Source organism: Lepidochelys olivacea (assembly GCF_965140295.1).
Source record: "Lepidochelys olivacea isolate rLepOli2 genome assembly, chromosome: 28".
NCBI classification, from domain to species: domain Eukaryota; kingdom Metazoa; phylum Chordata; order Testudines; family Cheloniidae; genus Lepidochelys; species Lepidochelys olivacea.
In genome coordinates, this window is record NC_140438.1 from 3,350,437 (window position 1) to 3,371,190 (window position 20,754).

At 47.8% G+C, this 20,754-nt stretch overlaps 1 long non-coding RNA gene across 1 annotated transcript in view; it reads left to right on the forward strand.

The window, feature by feature from the left end:
• The first annotated feature begins 521 nt into the window (after nucleotides 1-521).
• The window catches only part of LOC311514057, a 38,040-nt gene continuing 17,807 nt past the window's right edge, over nucleotides 522-20,754 (forward strand). Inside the window, exons 1-2 of the long non-coding RNA XR_014709814.1 lie at nucleotides 522-819; nucleotides 7,900-8,135. This is a non-coding gene — a long non-coding RNA (uncharacterized lncRNA). The remainder of the gene's footprint in view (nucleotides 820-7,899; nucleotides 8,136-20,754) is intronic.

Consider the following 20,754-nt stretch of genomic DNA (forward strand, 5'->3'; position numbering starts at 1 on the left):
CGCCCCTCCTGCCCAGGCTGAGGCCCGGCTTTCCCCCTCCTACCCCCCCGGGGGCTCCTGTGGCGGATGCATGCGGGCGGTGGCCCCCGTGCGCCCCCCGGCTCCTCCCTCGCCGCGCTCGGGTTCTGCGGCTTCCGGGCACGCTGCCGGGGAGGGGCTGTGCGCGCAGCAGCCCGGTGGCGCGTCTGCCTCCGGGTGGAGCCAGCGCCTGACCGGCATGGGGGGGGCAGTCAGGGAGCAGGGGGAGGGTTGGATGGGTCGGGAGTTCTGGGGGTCCTGTCAGGGGGCAGGGGTGTAGATAAGGGTTGGGGCAGCCAGGGGACAGGTAGGGGGGAGAGTCCTAGGAGGACAGTTAGGGTGGGGGGTCCCAGGAGGGGACAGTCAGGGGACAAGGAGCGGGGGCGTTGGGGGTTCTGAGGGGGGCAGTCGGGGGGGTGGGAAGTGGGAGGGAGTGGATGAAGGCAGGACTAGGGCAGGGCTTTCCCCCTCCCCCGTCCTCTTTTTTGATTGTTGAAATATGGTAACCCCAGGTGAGGGGGGAGCCGGGGGGCGCACGGGGTCCGGCGTCCACATGCATCCACTGCAGCCTGCAGGAGCCCCTGGTGGGGGGCGCCAAGCTGCAGGAGGGGCGGGGGGTGCGGCTGCTCCCCATTAGTGGTGCCGCCGCCTTTGCAGGGCTGCTGCCCCCCTGCGCCTCGCCGGCTCCTCCATGGCTGGGGCTCGCCGCCACTGCAAGCAGGACGCTCTGGCTCTCCCAGTGCCTCTGGAAGGCAGCTCCTCCCTGCTGAGCTGCTGCATTGGACCAACCCAGCAAGACCAGTGAGTGGACTTGGGGTGGGGGCCACTGGGGTGGGGTGGAGAGGGCTCGTAGGGGGGCTGTGCACCCTCCAGGGGGTGAGGAGGGGGGAACCTGGTCTGGGGAGCAGCCCCTGGGCACAACTGGCCCCTGGGCAGGCTGGCCCTGGGGTCTATAAAGGCTCATTGGGATTTGCCCCTTGAACCTATGTGCGGGGGGGGGAAGGGGGTTGCAAGGTGGAAGTTTCGCCTAGCTCTGCTGAGCCCCTCTGCAGGGCTTTTCCTTCACAGGAGTGTGTTGTCAGCCCTGGATTACCAACTGGGAGACAACCAGAGACCTCTTTCTAATAGCCGTTGACTTGCGGGGGGCGGGGGGGGGGGGTTGTGATGGAGGCTTTACGGAGTAGGAAGCTACTGTACCATCTCAGCTTGTTTGCTTTTCTTCTTCAATAGCCTTAGCCCAAGGCAAAGCAGACAGACGCTCTCTAAGGATAGAAAACCGCTTGTTTCATACTAAATCTACAAAAATGTGGTCAAAAACCCTCCTTATTTAGAATAATAAGGAAACTGACCCTTGAAATTATTAGTAATAAAGCATTCAGGGAAGCTCCAAATTATTAATCAATTGTTTATAAAATACATTTCATATTGAACTTGCTTTCAGGCAAAAACCAAAGCTCTCTCAGCTTTCTGCATTTCAAACATTAATTATCCTATGTTTACCTAGCTTCCAATATGGGGCTTAAAATAGATCTTTGAATTAAAAAATGTGTCTAACAATTGTGTAACTGTGTCAAATATTTTTCTCTTTAGAGGAGGATTAACCTTTTGATCTAGGGAGATCATAGAATATCAGGGTTGGAAGGGACCTCAGGAGGTTCAAAGCAGGACCAATTCCCAATTTTTGCCCCAGATCCCTAAATGGCCCCCTCAAGGATTGAGCTCACACCCCTGGGTTTAGCAGGCTACTGCTCAAACCACTGAGCTATCCCTCCTGAAGCCAACCATTGCTGTGCTACATTTACTGTCTCTGCACATCATTGCTTTGCTACTCTACTATTATCTGAGAAATTTTTCACCAGCAATTATCAGTAATGAGATTCTTTTTGCTTATAATTTTCAAATTCCCAGATGATGAGAACAGACTCCCGACTTCTTTAATATGGAGATTGTCTGTGGTCATCAATGATCAGTAATGAGATTCTCTTTGCTTATAATTTTCAAATGTTCAAATTCCTGAGTGATGGGAACAGACTCCCAGCTGCTTTAGCATGAAGAGTCTCCGAGAAGGGCTAGAGCACCCAGACCCCATGGCCAGCAGCGGTAAGGCACAACAGCAGTGACACCCAGTGGCCAGTCGGGGTAAGGCACACCCTGTGTTCTCAGGAACAGCAGTGACACCTGGTGGCCAGTCGCGGTGATACAGAAAGAGACTAGTTGTGACAAGCTGCGGCCATCAGGGGCAGGCGCCAGCTTCTTCCCGGTGGGGAGGGGAGGTGGAGTAGGCAGATGCTCCCCCCGCCATGAGTCCCGGTCACTCTCTGTGGCCCTCAGTGAAGTGTCAGCCCCGCCTCCTCCCCTCTGAGGCCCTGCCCAGGTCCCAGGCCAGAAGGCAGAGCTGGACAGGGCGGGGCAGCTGTCGCGCTAGCTGGTGCCATGATGACAGGGATTCTGGCACTGAACCTAGGGTGACCAGCTATCCCGATTTTATAGGGACAGTCCTGATTTTTGGGTCTCTTTCTTCTATAGGCGCCTATTGCCTGCCCCCACCCACCCCCTGTCCTGATTTCTCACATTTGCTGTCTGGTCACCATAACGGAACCGCTCACGAGTCCCGTCTGGCAGTGTCCTTGATAAAGGAGGAGCAGGCCCCGGGGCCACATAATTTCCAGTCTCTGTCCCTGGTTGGACTCTAAAGGCGCGCGTAGCAAGACAACAATATGTTCTGGTCACTGTTCCCCGTTGGACTGTAAAGGCACGCGCACCTTGGCTACATAACTTCCGGTCACTGTTCCCGGATGGACATTGAAGGAAACCTTACAGGGACAATATAACTTCCGGTCGCTGTTCCCTGTTGGACTGTAAAAAGGCACTCTCCAGGGCAACATGACGTCTGGTCACTGTTCCCGGGTGGACCTTAAAGGTGCGCGCACAAGGGGAAAATAAGTTCCGGTCACTGTTTCCGGTGGGATTTTTAAGGTGCGCGCACAAGGGAAAACATAACTTCTGGTCACAGTTCCCGGAAGGACTCCAAAGGAGCGCGCACAGGATCAACGTATCTTCTGGTCACTGTTTCCGGAAGAAGAACAGGAGGACTTGTGGCACCTTTATTTGAGCATGAGCTTTCCTGAGCTACGGCTCACTTCATGGGATGCATCCCGTGGAAACTGCAGCAGACTTTATATACACACAGAGAATATGAACCAAAACCTCCTCCCACCCCACTGTCCTGCTGGTAATAGCTTATCTAAAGTGATCATCAGGTTGGGCCATTTCCAGCACAAATCCAGGTTTTCTCACCCTGAACCCCCCCCCACAAATTCACTCTCCTGCTGGTGATAGCCCATCCAAAGTGACCACTCTTTACACAATGTGCATGACAATCAAGTTGGGCCATTTCCTGCATAAATCCAGGTTCTCACATCCCCCCCACCCCCATACACACACAAACTCACTCTCCTGCTGGTAATAGCTCATCCAAACTGACCACTCTTCAAGTTTAAATCCAAGTTTAACCAGAACGTCGGGGGGGGGGGGGGTAGAAAAAAACAAGGGGAAATAGGCTACCTTGCATAATGACTAAGCCACTCCCAGTCTCTAGTCAAGCCTAAGTTAATTGTATCCAATTTGCAAATGAATTCCAATTCAGCAGTTTCTCGCTGGAGTCTGGATTTGAAGTTTTTTTGTTTTAAGATAGCGACCTTCATGTCTGTGATTGCGTGACCAGAGAATTGAAGTGTTCTCCGACTGGTTTATGAATGTTATAATTCTTGACGTCTGATTTGTGTCCATTTATTCTTTTACGTAGAGACTGTCCAGTTTGACCAATGTACATGGCAGAGGGGCATTGCTGGCACATGATGGCATATATCACATTGGTGGATGTGCAGGTGAACGAGCCTCTGATAGTGTGGCTGATGTGATTAGGCCCTGTGATGGTGTCCCCTGAATAGATATGTGGGCACAGTTGGCAACGGGCTTTGTTGCAAGGATAAGTTCCTGGGTTAGTGGTTCTGTTGTGTGGTATGTGGTTGTTGGTGAGTATTTGCTTCAGGTTGCGGGGCTGTCTGTAGGCAAGGACTGGCCTGTCTCCCAAGATTTGTGAGAGTGTTGGGTCATCCTTCAGGATAGGTTGTAGATCCTTAATAATGCGTTGGAGGGGTTTTAGTTGGGGGCTGAAGGTGACGGCTAGTGGCGTTCTGTTATTTTCTTTGTTAGGCCTGTCCTGTAGTAGGTAACTTCTGGGAACTCTTCTGGCTCTATCAATCTGTTTCTTTACTTCTGCAGGTGGGTATTGTAGTTGTAAGAAAGCTTGACAGAGATCTTGTAGGTGTTTGTCTCTGTCTGAGGGGTTGGAGCAAATGCGGTTGTATCGCAGAGCTTGGCTGTAGACAATGGATCGTGTGGTGTGGTCAGGGTGAAAGCTGGAGGCATGCAGGTAGGAATAGCGGTCAGTAGGTTTCCGGTATAGGGTGGTGTTTATGTGACCATTGTTTATTAGCACTGTAGTGTCCAGGAAGTGGATCTCTTGTGTGGACTGGACCAGGCTGAGGTTGGTGGTGGGATGGAAATTGTTGAAATCATGGTGGAATTCCTCAAGGGCTTCTTTTCCATGGGTCCAGATGATGAAGATGTCATCAATATAGCGCAAGTAGAGTAGGGGCTTTAGGGGACGAGAGCTGAGGAAGCGTTGTTCTAAATCAGCCATAAAAATGTTGGCATACTGTGGGGCCATGCGGGTACCCATAGCAGTGCCGCTGATCTGAAGGTATACGTTGTCCCCAAATGTGAAGTAGTTATGGGTAAGGACAAAGTCACAAAGTTCAGCTACCAGGTTAGCCGTGACAGTATCAGGGATAGTGTTCTTGACGGCTTGTAGTCCATCTTTGTGTGGAATGTTGGTGTGGAGGGCTTCTACATCCATAGTGGCCAGGATGGTGTTATCAGGAAGATCACCGATGGATTGAAGTTTCCTCAGGAAGTCAGTGGTGTCTCGAAGGTAGCTGGGAGTGCTCGTATCGTAGGGCCTGAGGAGGGAGTCTACATAGCCAGACAATCCTGCTGTCAGGGTGCCAATGCCTGAGATGATGGGGCGCCCAGGATTTCCAGGTTTATGGATCTTGGGTAGTAGATAGAATATCCCAGGTCGGGGTTCCAGGGGTGTGTCTGTGCGGATTTGATCTTGTGCTTTTTCAGGAAGTTTCTTGAGCAAATGCTGTAGTTGCTTTTGGTAACTCTCAGTGGGATCAGAGGGTAATGGCTTGTAGAAACTCGTGTTGGAGAGCTGCCGAGCAGCCTCTTGTTCATATTCCGACCTATTCATGATGACAACAGCACCTCCTTTGTCAGCCTTTTTGATTATGATGTCAGAGTTGTTTCTGAGGCTGTGGATGGCATTGCGTTCCGCATGGCTGAGGTTATGGGGCAAGTGGTGCTGCTTTTCCACAATTTCAGCCCGTGCACGTCGGTGGAAGCAGTCTATGTAGAAGTCCAGTCTGCTGTTTCGACCTTCAGGAGGAGTCCACCTAGAATCCCTCTTTCTGTAGTGTTGGTAGGGAGACCTCTGTGGATTAGTATGCTGTTCAGAGGTATTTTGGAAATATTCCTTGAGTCGGAGACATCGAAAATAGGATTCTAGGTCACCACAGAACTGTATCATGTTCGTGGGGGTGGAGGGGCAGAAGGAGAGGCCCCGAGATAGAACAGCTGCTTCTGCTGGGCTGAGAGTATAGTTGGATAGGTTAACAATATTGCTAGGTGGGTTGAGGGAACCATTGCTGTGGCCCCTTGTAGCATGTAGTAGTTTAGAAAGTTTAGTGTCCTTTTTCTTTTGTAGAGAAGCAAAGTGTGCATTGTAAATGGCTTGTCTAGTTTTAATAAAATCCAGCCACGAGGAAGCTTGTGTGGAAGGTTGTTTTTTTATGAGAGTATCCATTTTTGAGAGCTCATTCTTAATCTTTCCCTGTTTGCTGTAGAGGATGTTGATCAGGTGATTCCGCAGTTTCTTTGAGAGCGTGTGGCACAAGCTGTCAGCATAGTCTGTGTGGTATGTAGATTGTAATGGATTTTTTACCTTCAGTCCTTTTGGTACGATGGCCATCTGTTTGCATTTGGAAAGGAAGATGATGTCTGTCTGTATCTGTACAAGTTTTTTCATGCAGTTGATAGATTTCCACTCCATACGGCTAAATGCAGGGCCTTGCATAATGACAGGTTTCAGAGTAACAGCCGTTGTTAGTCTGTATTCGCAAAAAGAAAAGGAGTACTTGTGGCACCTTAGAGACTAACCAATTTATTAGAGCATAAGCTTTCGTGAGCTACAGCTCACTTCCTCAGATGCATATCGTGGAAACTGCAGCAGGCTTTATATATACACAGAGAATATGAAACAATACCTACTCCCACCCCACTGTCCTGCTGGTAATAGCTTATCTAAAGTGATCATCAGGTGGGCTATTTCCTGCACAAATCCAGGTTTTCTCGCATCCCCCCCACCCCCATACACACACAAACTCACTCTCCTGCTGGTAATAGCTCATCCAAACTGACCACTCTCCAAGTTTAAATCCAAGTTAAACCAGAACATCTGGGGGGGGGGGGTGGTAGGAAAAAACAAGAGGAAACAGGCTACCTTGCATAATGACTTAGCCACTCCCAGTCTCTATTTAAGCCTAAATTAATAGTATCCAATTTGCAAATGAATTCCAATTCAGCAGTTTCTCGCTGGAGTCTGGATTTGAAGTTTTTTTGTTTTAAGATAGCGACCTTCATGTCTGTGATTGCGTGACCAGAGAGATTGAAGTGTTCTCCGACTGGTTTATGAATGTTATAATTCTTGACATCTGATTTGTTTCCATTTATTCTTTTACGTAGAGACTGTCCAGTTTGACCAATGTATATGGCAGAGGGGCATTGCTGGCACATGATGGCATATATCACATTGGTGGATGTGCAGGTGAAAGAGCCTCTGATAGTGTGGCTGATGTTATTAGGCCCTGTGATGGTGTCCCCTGAATAGATATGTGGGCACAATTGGCAACGGGCTTTGTTGCAAGGATAAGTTCCTGGGTTAGTGGTTCTGTTGTGTGGTATGTGGTTGTTGGTGAGTATTTGCTTCAGGTTGCGGGGCTGTCTGTAGGCAAGGACTGGCCTGTCTCCCAAGATTTGTGAGAGTGTTGGGTCGTCCTTCAGGATAGGTTGTAGATCCTTAATAATGCGTTGGAGGGGTTTTAGTTGGGGGCTGAAGGTGACGGCTAGCGGTGTTCTGTTATTTTCTTTGTTAGGCCTGTCCTGTAGTAGGTAATTGGATACTATTGGATACTATTAATTTAGGCTTAAATAGAGACTGGGAGTGGCTAAGTCATTATGCAAGGTAGCCTGTTTCCTCTTGTTTTTTCCTACCCCCCCCCAGATGTTCTGGTTTAACTTGGATTTAAACTTGAAGAGTGGTCAGTTTGGATGAGCTATTACCAGCAGGAGAGTGAGTTTGTGTGTGTATGGGGGTGGGGGGGATGTGAGAAAACCTGGATTTGTGCAGGAAATAGCCCAACTTGATTGTCATGCACATTGTGTAAAGAGTTGTCACTTTGGATGGGCTATCACCAGCAGGAGAGTGAATTTGTGTGTGGGGGGGTGGAGGGTGAGAAAACCTGGATTTGTGCTGGAAATGGCCCACCTGATGATCACTTTAGATAAGCTATTACCAGCAGGACAGTGGGGTGGGAGGAGGTATTGTTTCATATTCTCTGTGTGTATATAAAGCCTGCTGCAGTTTCCATGATATGCATCTGAGGAAGTGAGCTGTAGCTCACGAAAGCTCATGCTCTAATAAATTGGTTAGTCTCTAAGGTGCCACAAGTATTCCTTTTCTTTTTGCGAATACAGACTAACAACGGCTGTTACTCTGAAACCTGTTCCCGGAAGGATTCCAAAGGACTGCGCACAGGATCAACATAACTTCCGGTCACTGTCCCCAGTTGGACATTGAAGGAGACCCGGTTGGACTAAAAAGGAGCTCTCCAGGGCAACATAACTTCCGGTCACTGTACCCGGACGGACTCCAAAGGAGCGCACAAGGGGAAACATGACTTCCGGTCACTGTTCCCAGTGGGATTTTAAAGGTGAGCGCACAAGGGGAAATATAACTTCCGGTCACTGTTCCTGGTGGGAGGTTAAAGGTGCACGCACAAGGGGAAATATAACTTCCGGTCACTGTACCCAGACGGACTCCAAAGGAGCGCACAAGGGGAAATATAACTTCCGGTCACTGTTCCCGGTGGGAGGTTAAAGGTACGTGCACAAGGGGAAATATAACTTCCGGTCACTGTTCCCGGTGGGATTTTAAAGGTGTGCGCACAAGGGGAAACATAACTTCCGGTCACTGTTCTCGATTGGAGTATAAAATAGTGAGTGAGTTTGTGTGTGTGTGTGTGTGTGCGCGCGCGCGCGAGGGGGGTGGGGGTGAGAAAACCTGGATTTGTGCTGGAAATGGCCCACCTTGATTACCATGCACATTGTAAGGAGAGTGGTCACTTTGGATGAGCTATTACCAGCAGGAGAGTGAGTTTGTGTGTGTGTTTTTTTGAAAAAAGGGGGTGGGGAGGGTGAGAAAACCTGGATTTGTGCTGGAAATGGCCCAACTTGATGATCACTTTAGATAAGCTATTATCAGCAGGACAGTGGGGTGGGAGGAGGTTTTGTTTCATGGTCTCTGTGTGTATATAATGTCTTCTGCAGTTTCCACGGTATGCATCCGATGAAGTGAGCTGTAGCTCACGAAAGCTCATGCTCAAATAAATTGGTTAGTCTCTAAGGTGCCACAAGTCCTCCTTTTCTTTTTATAAAATAGCGGTTACCGGGACAATGTAATTTCTGCTTACTGTTTCCGGTCAGGCTGCGCCTGCTGGGGCCCTGCCCTGCCCGCAGTGCTGTCGACCCTGGTGAGCGTGGCTGGGGCAGGTTCCCGCCTGGGAGCAGCCACCGCCTGGGCAGGGCCCTGCTCCAGGGCACCAGGGTTGGCACCAGCCCAGCCAGACCCTCCCTGGCCCCGGCGTGTAAAGGCCCCGGCCTGGCCCTCCAAGCCCGCGGCGTGAACAAGCTTCCAGAGCTACCCCGGGGGAGCAGGGACAAGCAGCCTTCAAAGGGGGGCGGAGGGATTGCGGTCAAGGGGGTTCACCATCCGCATGGCTCCCTGCGCGCCCCCTGCCCCCCCCCGGCGGCCCCTGCCCGCCCCCTGCCCACCCGCCCGCCGGCCCCTGCGCGCCCTCTGCAAATAACACTTCCTTGTCTACTTTCTTCACACCAGTCGTGCATTTATAGACCTCTATTATATTCCCACTTAGTCGTCTCTTTTCCAAGCTGAAAAGTCCTAGTCTTAGTAATCTCTGCTTATACGGAAGCCGTTCTATACCCCTCATCATTTTTTTGCCCTTTTCTGTACCTTTTCCAATTCCAATAGATCTTTTTTGAGGTGGGGCAACCACACCTGCTTGTAGTATTCAAGATGTGGACGTACCATGGATTTATATAGAGGCAATAGGATATTTTCGGTCTTATTATCTATCCCTCTCTTAATGATTCCAAACATTCTGTTCGCTTTTTTGACGCTGCTGCACACTGAGTGGATATTTTCAGAGACCTCTCCACAGCGACTCCAAGATCTCATTCTTCAGTGGTATCAACTAAGTTTTAGGTGTATAGTTGTGATTATGTTTTCCAATGTGCATTACTTTGCATTTATCAACATTGAATTTCATCTGCCATTTTGTTGCCCAGTTTTTGAGAGATCCTTTTGTAGCTCTTTGTAGTCTGCCCCTTCTGCAGATTTGCCATCACTTGGAGAATTTACCCAGCCCTGGTTGCTAAATACTTCTTTTCTCCCCAGGGAAAATTTGTATGGAAATTAGCTTTGGATTTTCTGGAGGTTGCTTTTGGGGGGGGGGGGTAGGGGAGGTTTGGTCAAAATTTTTAGTGGAAGTTGTTGTCCTCAAACTGTAATCCGAAGGTTTTTTGGCCAACAGTCTTTGAAAAACCACAACATTTTCAGCTGCAAACTGAGCAAATGAGAACGGTTTTGGCCCAAATCGTCCAAACCCAGAAAATCTTCTGAGGAAAACTGCTCAGAACCAGACATTTCTGGGAAAAAAATGAAAAATGTTCTCTTTTCAGATTCTAATTTTCAAAATGAAAACAGAAAACAAAAAGCAATGTTTTTAGAAGAAAGTTAACATGTCCCACAAACTTTCATTTTGTTGAAAACAAATTTAAAAAAAAAAAAAAAGTTTGAATGGAAAATGTCCAGCCAGGCATAGCCTTTCCATTGGATTTGGATGTCTCTTTTAAAAAGCGACTCTTTAGCTCAGGTACAACTTCTTGGGCTCAGTTCAGGACTTTCTGGGTGAGATTTTGATGTGTGGGTTGGACTGGGGGACAGAGTAGGTGATTGTAGGGGTGTTAACTTCCAGGAATCACGAAATCACATCAGTGCTATTAGCAGCATCCTGCCACTGATACAAATATCTTTGTGTGGAATCACAAATGCTGGGCACATCTGGGGCACAGATGTCCTTGGGCACAGCTGGCACACGGCTGTTTGCTGGCCAAAGGTGCACGAAGGACGTGAGAGTCGTACCCCAGCTTCTCCCAGGAGCCCGTGCATGCGGAGAAACCCTTCAGCTTCAGCTCCAGTTTCCTTGGGACAAGAGAGCCACTTAGAGGAGAGACTGGCCAGTAAAGACGAAGGGGGCACGGCCAGAGCGCCGTCCCCAGGCAGGCATGCGCAACCAGCTGCCCAATTGAAGGAAGGGCCTTGCAAGGGCCCCATTGTGACAGCACTCCATATATGTGAACATATGCTAATGAGTGTGAATATGACGTAACTGGAATATTCTCCATGCAAAAGGTCTCTTGTAAGGTATCGTTACAAAGTTTATAATCTATTGAGCGTGGTCATCCTATTTGTATAAATGTATCACTCTTGTGTCTGAATCTAGAAATATGAACTATAACTCTGAGGTCCTATTGCAAATATGCAAAGTGTGGGCCATTAATGGTGGCTTGGAATCGTGCTGTTTCCCATTAACCAGGACAACTGACTGTAGATGGCTCTGTCTACTTGTAAGTCTTCCTGTATACCTGTGTGCTGGCAAGTGGGTAATAAAGTCTTACAGTGACATGTGATTGGGTCACCGGAACTGGAATCCATCTTTAACCTGGTGCTTTTCCACCTATAGGGAGGGGTGGAAACCCAGAGAGGGACAAAGAATTCCTGCCTTGTGCAAAAGCTATATAAGGGGGTGGAAGAGAACAAAGAGGGCTGCAGTCATGAGAAATCCCCTAGCTGCCACCTGAGCTGGAACAAAGACTGGAGCAGGGAAAGGACTGGGCCCAGACTAGGAAGGAGTCCAGGCTGTGAAAGAAGCTCATTGAAACATCTCTAAGGGTGAGATTTTATCTGTATTCAGCTTCTTACTGTATTAGGCTTAGACTTGCGTGTTTTATTTTATTTTGCTTGGTAATTTACAGTACTTTGTTCTGTCTGTTATTACGTGAGGTAGAAAATTAACCACGGGTTGTGTTTGGATCAGAACAGCCTGAGACTCCTTTATTGTAATACAAGCATGCAGGGAGACACAGCTAGCCAGGAGCTGCTCTGCCTGGTTCAGGAAAATTTAACAACGTATAAAGGGTTATGTTCATGCTCAAAGGAAGCATACTTCCCCGTTAGTATTTTTCCTACTTAGCAATACAGCAAAGATCATCTTTTCCTTACATGGCAAACACAAGCTTTTCCTGTTCTTAATAGTTGGTTCTTTTGCGGTTGGTGGTTGTAATACGGCTAGCTGTTGCAGCTACATGTTGCAATTGCATTACTCAGAGCCCCTCCCCCCCCAGCCCCCCCCCCCCCCCCCGTGCTCTTGTCACATACACAGTCAGACTGGTGAAAGTTTGGCTAGCTTGACCAAAGTCTAGGCCCACGCAATTTTGCCTCCACGATCCCCACTTTTGTTCTTTTTATAGCACAACTATTACTCTTAAACCTTTATTTTTATTAAATCTTGTATTTCTGGTTCTAAATGAAAGGGATCGACCTTATAAACCTTAGCTGGATACATTAATAATGCATGTTTAGTACGAACATGAAAGGCGTTCCCATTATTACAGTTTTCACAACAACAACACATTCTCAAACTACACAACAAAAATACAAGCATTAATGCTCCATTGTAACACTACACGGGGGTTATTTTATAGCCTTAGTTACATGATGCAACATATTATAATCAGTACCTAAGGTAGACACTTTATAGGCTGTATGAAAAGCATGTTTTTCAATTTGATATATATTTTGAAGGACATGAATTTGACCTTGCAATTCAGAAATTTTTCGGATCTTTAGTAGGAGCGAAAGTAGATTTTGAAGTCGATCAGGTACTAAAATGGTCCAGTTAAAAGATATTTTAAATTTAAAAGCTACCTGCCGGAACTTGTCTGCAGGCCAATAAATAATGTGATTTCCTGCAGCAGTGGAGAGATTGAAATGCAGGTCTTACAAGGTGGTGGCCTTAACATTTACACAGCTATTATTAGCTTGAAAAAGCAGGTGTCCTATCAGGGTAGTTTCTTGTCCAATACCTTCCCAGCAAACACTGTCATAAACAGTGGTAACTTCCCCTGGCTTCAGCTTTTGTATACACAAAAGGGCCAAAATGGTCATTGATTTCCTATTCTTATTTAAACGTTGGGTGTTATTCCAGGAGCACTGACAGCAAATTGTCCAGGCATACCAGGTGGTTTAATTTCCCAGATGTCACGGTGAATAATCCAGTCCCACATGCATCCTCCCCACAGACCTGGCAGGATTTGGTGTGTGGGAACCCACCCCCCCGACTGGCCCATATGCTTGGAAGGAGCACTGCAGGTACTTGCAACTCCACCCTGAAAATTGTCAAGTATGTCTCCATGGCTACAGATTAGATGGTCCTCCTGAAGCACTAGTAAGGGCAGTGGGCCAAGCCCGATGCTCAAGATGACTCCGAATGGCCATGAGCTGGTCATCCAGGAAATCCTGAATTTCTGAACATGCTAGATCCCACCGCAATTCCTTTCCCGCCTTAGTGACATTTAACACCATCTTTGTTAGCGATTCCTGGGTCATGGAACTAAGGGTGGAAATAACATGTAATTTACCAAATTCAGCCTGCACCCGGGTTAACTGAGCTCCCATAGCCTTTTCCAGCTGCCCCAATTTCTTATCATGTTATTGACCTTTATAAATATTCCAAATCGCTGCTGAACGATTTGCACCAGCCCATAGGCGTCCAGCCAAATTTCTTTTCCTTCTAGAGGAAACCCATGCCCTCTGCTGTGCTAACTGAAGAGCAGCCCCCTTGGGAGCAATTTGGATACATGGAAGTAATTTGAAAGCTGGATAAGGGCAGGATAAATTTTACAGTTCCTAGGGTAGCATTAATTTCTGTTATCCTGAATAGTACTGTACCACATCTGTTGGTGAAAAAATTTTTATATACTTTTGTGAGGCATTAATATTAAGAGCATAGGAAGGGGTATATTGCAATATGGTACAGGTTAAATTATTTCAATACAGGTAAAATTTCCGGTGACAGAGCACACTTTTTTTTGAGTATGAGTTTGATTATTTACGAACTGGGTGAATAAACAACAATAAGGGCCCATTGCCGCTGATACGCTGCAAACCCCCGGAATGGCCATCCTATCAACTTCCTCATAGAACCCATCAACCTCAAATTCAGAGTCCTGGGGCTTGTGTGTTGGGGTATTATACTCTTCTATTTTTACTGACCCATTTGTTCTCCACTTAATTGTTTGCTCATATGACATTTTATACCTGGGAAAATAAATGTTTTAAACAATATTTAAATAGATCACTAAGATGTGAAGGTCTTGGCCTTTCTTGGTCTGAACCTTGGTCTGGGTTTCATCAGAATATATGGTGCTCTCGGTTTCTGGATATATTGGAGGGGACATAGTGGTGATGGGGGAAATGGCAGGGGTAGTGGCAGCAAAACGCTTTTGATATTTATCATCTGAAAGCCAAGTAGGGGGAGCAGTACACGCAGAAGGTACTTGTTCAGAAATACAAGGCACATCCTGTGGAATAAACCCCAATATCCAATCAGTACCACATTCCCAAGAGGGGGACCCCCAATTTCCTCCCTGCCAGTGTATAATGCTTCCTTTCTTTCACCAGGGCCAGTTTTTAATGTCCTTTGTAGTCAGGAACTCCTGGGCCTTGGCAGGTTCAGCGGAGCGAGCATTTCTTTCTTCTTTCCTGGAACAGTCGTGGTTCAGTGTCATACAGGGGAGAGGTTGCCAGCACATCACCCTGTAGTGCTTTGGTTTCTGCAGCAAATGCTGAAGGCACGATAATTCTATCAGTGGACAAGGGAGAGGTAACTAGCACTTCACCTTGTCCTTTCCCTCCTGCTGGCCTTGTTGTTTTGCAGAAGCTGTGAGCACTGTCCTTGGGCGGGGGCCAGCATTTTCTCTTTGGACTGAGCTTGCCAGCTACAGTGTTGAGTTTACTCGTTCTTGATTCTTTTCTTCTTCTTTTCCCCTTCTCAGCCTTTTGTAACCTACAAAGGAAACTTCCATTCTCCACTCACACACCTTTTCCCAAAAATTAACATATGCACATTACATTGCCCATTATACAGCATTTTAGTCTTATTATTTAATTCATGCCACATACACCCTTCCGTGAAATGTCTTTATTACAGAGCTTTGGAGCAACAGTTCAGCACAAGCACACCCACTTCTGAGGAGTCCACTCGGTACAACCTCTGGTGTCTAATAGCTTTCCTCCTTCCCCAGCCCTCTGGCTTGAGATCCAGGGTAGCCAGAAGGATCGCATGTGCAATACAGGGAGTGGGCTAACTTTTCATGTCTTTGCTTCCAAAGTCTGTTGGTTTGCAATTTTAACAATAATTTTCCCAATTAAAAGGTCTGGCCATACTATGCTACCAACATACTGTACCCGTTTGTACTGATAAGTCTCAGTAATTTTTCTTTTCCCTTGCTTTAGCCCATGCACTAAACCCCTAGTATTTCGTGATAGTCGCCAAAATGTTTTGTATTCAAGTTGAATAGAACAAGTATCTGCGTTTTTGGTCTGAGCCTTCCATTTGGTTTTGAACTAGACTGTCCTGTGGAAAATTAAACACAACAGTCCTAGCCATGCCGCAAAACAAAACACCACACGACAGGACATAAAACATAAAACACAATTTTCATCATGCCAGTAAATTCATGATATGTTGGATTGTTCCTCAGCTAAAATTAGCTTTTTCTGATTTTCTGAAAGACAAAAGAACATACTTCTACCCCTTTTGGGGGCAATTAGTTATTGCTTAAAATATTTTTCTTTTATACAAATATCCGTTCTGAGTGCAGGCTAAACAGAGGAATGACCCCCATTTTTCCTGTGTTTGTTTCATAGGCAGGCTAGTTTCAGTAGCTTTTATCAGTTAGGTAATTTGCATGAGCACACACATGCTTTTTTGCTTGCTTTTGGATCCAGAGCCATTTACAATTAAAAACTTGTACTTAATTTTTTTTTTAGCGTTCTGATTGCCTTTTACTTTTAACGCTTGCTTTCAAAATACACAGTGATCTAAAGAGAAACCAGCACCTATTATAGCCCCTTGGAGCCTAATCGGATTTTAACTAAGTAGCACTGTGTAATTGCATTCCTTTTATACATTTGAGGCGGCTAAGTTGATGTTCTTTTAGCTAATTTGACTAAATTGTTCGTAGTCAAACGATTTCAATTAGATAGCCTTTTGCCTGGACCATTTACAGACACTCCCTTGGAAAATGGCCCATTTTGCCTTCAGAATGGCTGCAAAGAAACCAAAACTTCTTTTACAAAATTCAACTTCTTAAATCCCTCCAGCACCTACAGAGTAAACATTTCACTTTCTTTCCTGTTTTTTTAGCTGTTGCCTGCCTGCTGGCCTGGGTCTGATCTTGCTTTTCTCGCTAAACCATTTCTTCTGCTTTTTAGATCATGTTGTCGCACTCCTGCACAGTTCGTTAATATAAGTTTTAAGATCTTTTAATCACTTGAGATTTCATGTTACCCAAACCAGCACTGGATCACATGCGTGGAGTGAGACTCCCCGAGTCCTCCCCTCCACCAACCTGGACTTCTACAACTGGGAGTATACCCACTTGCTCCTGAGCCCGGAACCTTGCTAAACCTTTCCCCGGTTCTCAGACCTACTGCGGCTGAGGGTGGGCACACATTCATTCAATCCTTAACATGTAATACCAACCATGCCAGACCAAGCAAATCTGAAATACCAAGGGCAAATACCAACTGTGCCTCAGTTGATCAGGCTCAGACCTCAGGATCTTAAGAGCAGAGATGAAGAGAACACACCATGTAATTAAATTTAAAGCTTATTAATAAAATAATAAAAGGAACAGCCACTTCATGCAAAGAAAAAAGAAAGGTTTCAGAGTAACAGCCGTGTTAGTCTGTATTCGCAAAAAGAAAAGGAGTACTTTATATATAAAGTCTGCTGCAGTTTCCACGATATGCATCTGATGAAGTGAGCTGTAGCTCACGAAAGCTTATGCTCTAATAAATTGGTTAGTCTCTAAGGTGCCACAAGTACTCCTTTTCTTTTTGAGAAAAAAGAAAGGTACCTTCAGTGGGAATTGTTTAGATGGATCATCATGCTTGTAAGAATTCCAATTCTCTAAGTACTTACAAGTCCCAGGACTATAATACACATACATAGAATAAGCAGGTGTGCCCTTCGGCTGAGCGGGAATAGTTCTGAACTGATTTCCACCATTTTCCAATGTGTCCTGTCCACCGGGATTAGCGGCTTATACAGCTAAAATTACCAGACCCTTCAGGGAAAGGTTGTCACTCTTTTTCATTCTTGCTGGGTCTGGAGGTTGGGCTCAACCCCCCCCCCCATTGCGTTCAGGACTCCCTCACTCAGGAAGTGAGGGCCCTGGTGCAGCTGAAGCTGGCTCAAGCCTCAGACCCAGTCAGCAGCATTCACCTCTCATACATCACTCGCATTTATTCATTCCCATAGCTACATAAAGCTTCATTCAGAATGGAATGGCTCTTTGTAATTTTGGGTCATCGTTGGTACGCCAATCCCATTTTTCGAAGAACTTGCAAGTAACAGGACTGTAATTTAAGTACATGTAACGCATAGGCATGCCTTTTGGCAGGACAGGGAGCCTTTTTGAGCCGCCGGCCCCCATCCTTCCTCTTGTGGCAAGTTGTGCCAATCTCCCACGGGGGACACTCACACCGGAAAGGTTTTGTTAAGGTTATCCACGATCCTCCTACACCTCCCTTCAGCAAAGAGCATCAGCTAGTCTCAGAGAGAATGGGGCCGCTTACTCTGTTGCTTCGGGCAAGCTGATCAGACCAGTCAGTGGCTCGTGGTCCGCCGTTGGATGGGGAGGGGAGCGGAAAGAGGTTACAGGGTCATCCTAAAACAGAGAAGCGTAGGTCACACACTCACCGGGGCCCCCTGGACCATGCTGGATCCACCAATTGAGGTGGAAAATTAACCTCACATTGTGTGTGGATTAGAACAGCCTGAGACTCCTTTATTGTAATACAAGCATGCAGGGAGCAACAGCTAGTCAGGAGCTGCTCTGCCTGATACAGGAAAATTTAACAACATATAAAGGCTTACGTTCATGCTCAAAGCAAGCATACTTTCCCGTTAGTATTTTTTCTACTTAGCAGTACAGCAAAGATCATCTTTTCCTTACATGGCAAACACAACCTTTCCCTGTTCTTAACAGTTGGTTCTTTTGCGGTTAGTGGTTGCAATACGGCTAGCTGTTGCAGCTACATGTTTCAATTGCATTACTCTGAGCCCCTTCCCCCCCCCCCCCGTCCTCTTGTCACATACACAGTCAGACTGGTGAAAGTTTGGCTAGCTTGACCAAAGTCTAGGCCCACGCAATTTTGCCTCCACACTTGGAACCACTTAAATCCTACTTTTTGTACTTAATAAAATCACTTTTTACTTACTAATTAACCCAGAGTAAGTATTAATACCTGGCAGGGGGGCAACTGTGCATCTCTCTCTAACAGTGTTACAGAGGGCGAACAATTTAGGAGTTTACCCTGTATAAGCTTTATACAGGGTAAAACGGATTTATTTGGGGTTTGGACCCCATTGGGAGCTGGGTGTCTGAGTACTGGAGACAGGAGCATTTCTTAAGTTGGTTTCAGTTAAGCCTGCAGTTTGTGGGGGATGTGGTTCAGACTTGGCTCTGTGTTTGCAGCAGGCAAGCGGGTCTGCCTCAAACAAGGCAAGGTTCTGAAGTCCCAAGCTGGCAGGGAAAACGGTCTCAGAGGTAGTCTAGGCACATCAGGTGGCAGTCCCAAAGGGGTTTCTGTGATCCAATCCCTCACCCATAACCACAGCACAGTGTGTCCCAGCCATGGCCACGATGCACCCCCTCTGGGCCCTGGGAGGCAGGGAATAGCCACAGTGCAGAGCTCTCTCACCAGGCCCCCAATCTTCCACATAGCAAGATAGCTATATCATACACTTGGTGGGGAAGTTTACATGACTGGAGCACTGTCATGGATGGGTATAAACTGTTCAGGAAGGACAGGTACGGTGGGGAAAGGTGGGGGGTCTTGCATTGTATGTGAGAGAGCGGTATGCTTGCTCAGAGCTCCGGTATGAACTGGAGAACTGTTGAGAGTCTTTGGGTTAAGTTTAGAGGCGAGAGCAACCAGGGTGATGTCACGGTGGGCGTCTGCTATTGACCACCAGATCAGAAGGAAGAGGTAGACAAGGCTTTCTTCGGAAGCCTAGTGACAGATGATTTTTTTGCCTCAGTCTTCACAGACAAGGGCAGCTCCCAGACTGCTGCATTGGGCAACACAGTATGGGGAGGGGGTGAGCAGCCCTCAGTGGCGAAAGAACAGGTTAAGGGCTATTTAGAAAAGCTGGACGTGCACAAGTCCATGGGGCTAGGTGCTGAGGGAGTTCACTAATGTGATTGCAGAGCCATTGGCCATTGTCTTTGAAAATTCATGGCAACTGAGGGAGGTCCCGGAGGATTGGAAAAAGGCAAATGTAGTGCCCATCTTTTTGAAAGGAAAGAAACAGAACCCGGGGAACTACAGCCCCACTTCCGTCCCCAGCAAAATCATGGAGCAGGTCCTCAAGGAATCCATTTTAAAGCACTTGGAGGAGAGGAAGGTGTCATGGAGTGTGGGGGAGTCTGGGGCTTGCACCCCTCTTCCTGGGAATCACTGTGACTCCTAGCCAGCCAGTAAAGCGGAAGGTTTATTGGACGACAGGAACACAGTCTAAAACAGAGCTTGTGGGTACAACCAGGACCCCTCAGTCAAGTCCTTCTGGGGGCAGGGAGCTCAGACCCCAGCCCTGGGGTTCCCTGCGTTCCACCACCCAGCACCAAACTGAAACCAAAACCCCCCAGCAGGCTCCCTCCTGCAGCCTTTGTCCAGTTTCCCGGGCAGAGGTGTTACCTCCCTCTCCCCCTCCTGGCTCAGGTGACAGGCTCTCAGGTCTCCCATCCCCAGTGAAACTCCCCTGCCACATTCCCAGGTCAACACTCCCCCCTCCCTGCTGCGTCACATCTCTCCCCCCTTCGAGACTGAGCTGAGCGGGGTCACTCTGACCAGTGACCTGGGGAAGTTCGGGGCCCCCTCTCCAGGACAGCGCATCTGCTATCAGGTTGGCACTTCCCTTCACGTGGACCACGTCCATGTCGTAATCCCGCAGGAGCAGGCTCCATCTCAGGAGTTTGGCGTTGGCTCCTTTCATCTGGTGCAGCCAGGTCAGGGGAGAGTGGTCGGTGTAGACGGTGACGTGTCGCCCGAAGAGATAGGGCTCTAGTTTCTTGAGGGCCCACACCATGGCCAGGCACTCCTCCTCGATGGTCGCGTAGTTCTGCTCCCTGGGTAGCAACTTCTTGCTCAAGTACATGATGGGGTGTCTCTCCCCCTTTTCATCCTCCTGCATTAACACCGCCCCCCAGTCCCGTGTCTGCGGCATCGGTGAACGCCATAAAGGGCTTGTCAAAGTCTGGGTTTGCCAGAAGTGGGCCACTGACCAGAGTCTCCTTCAGTGCCCGGAAAGCCTCCTGGCACTGCTCGGTCCAGACCAACTTGTCTGGCTTCCCCTTCTTGCATAGCTCAGTGATGGGGGTAGCTATGGCGATAAAGCGGGGCACAAACCTTTGATAGTATCCTGCCAACCCAATAAAGGCTTGGACGTGCTTTTTGGTGTGGGGAGTGAGCCAGTCTCTGATCACCCCCACCTTAGCTGGTTCCGGCTTTAGGCGGCCACTCCCCATCCGATGGCCCAGGTAAGATACTTCCGCCATCCCCACCTTGCACTTCTCTGCTTTTATGGTCAGCTCAGCCTCCTGGAGTCGGTCCAGCACTTGTCTAACCTGGGACACGTGGTCCTCCCAGGTCTGGCTAAAGACACAGATTTCATCAATATACGCCATGGCAAAACTCTCCATCCCCCTCAGTAGCTGATCCACCAGATTCTCCCTGGCCAGGCCTATGAGTTCAGCAAGTCTCTCTCAGAAGATCAGGACATACTCCACCACTGACTCTCCACTGGGAGTGGCCTTCCCCTCCCATTTGTCTCTCATCAGGTCCAGGGCGGGCCCCTTACCCTCCTTCCATATAACAGTTCGAAAGGCGAAAATCCGGTA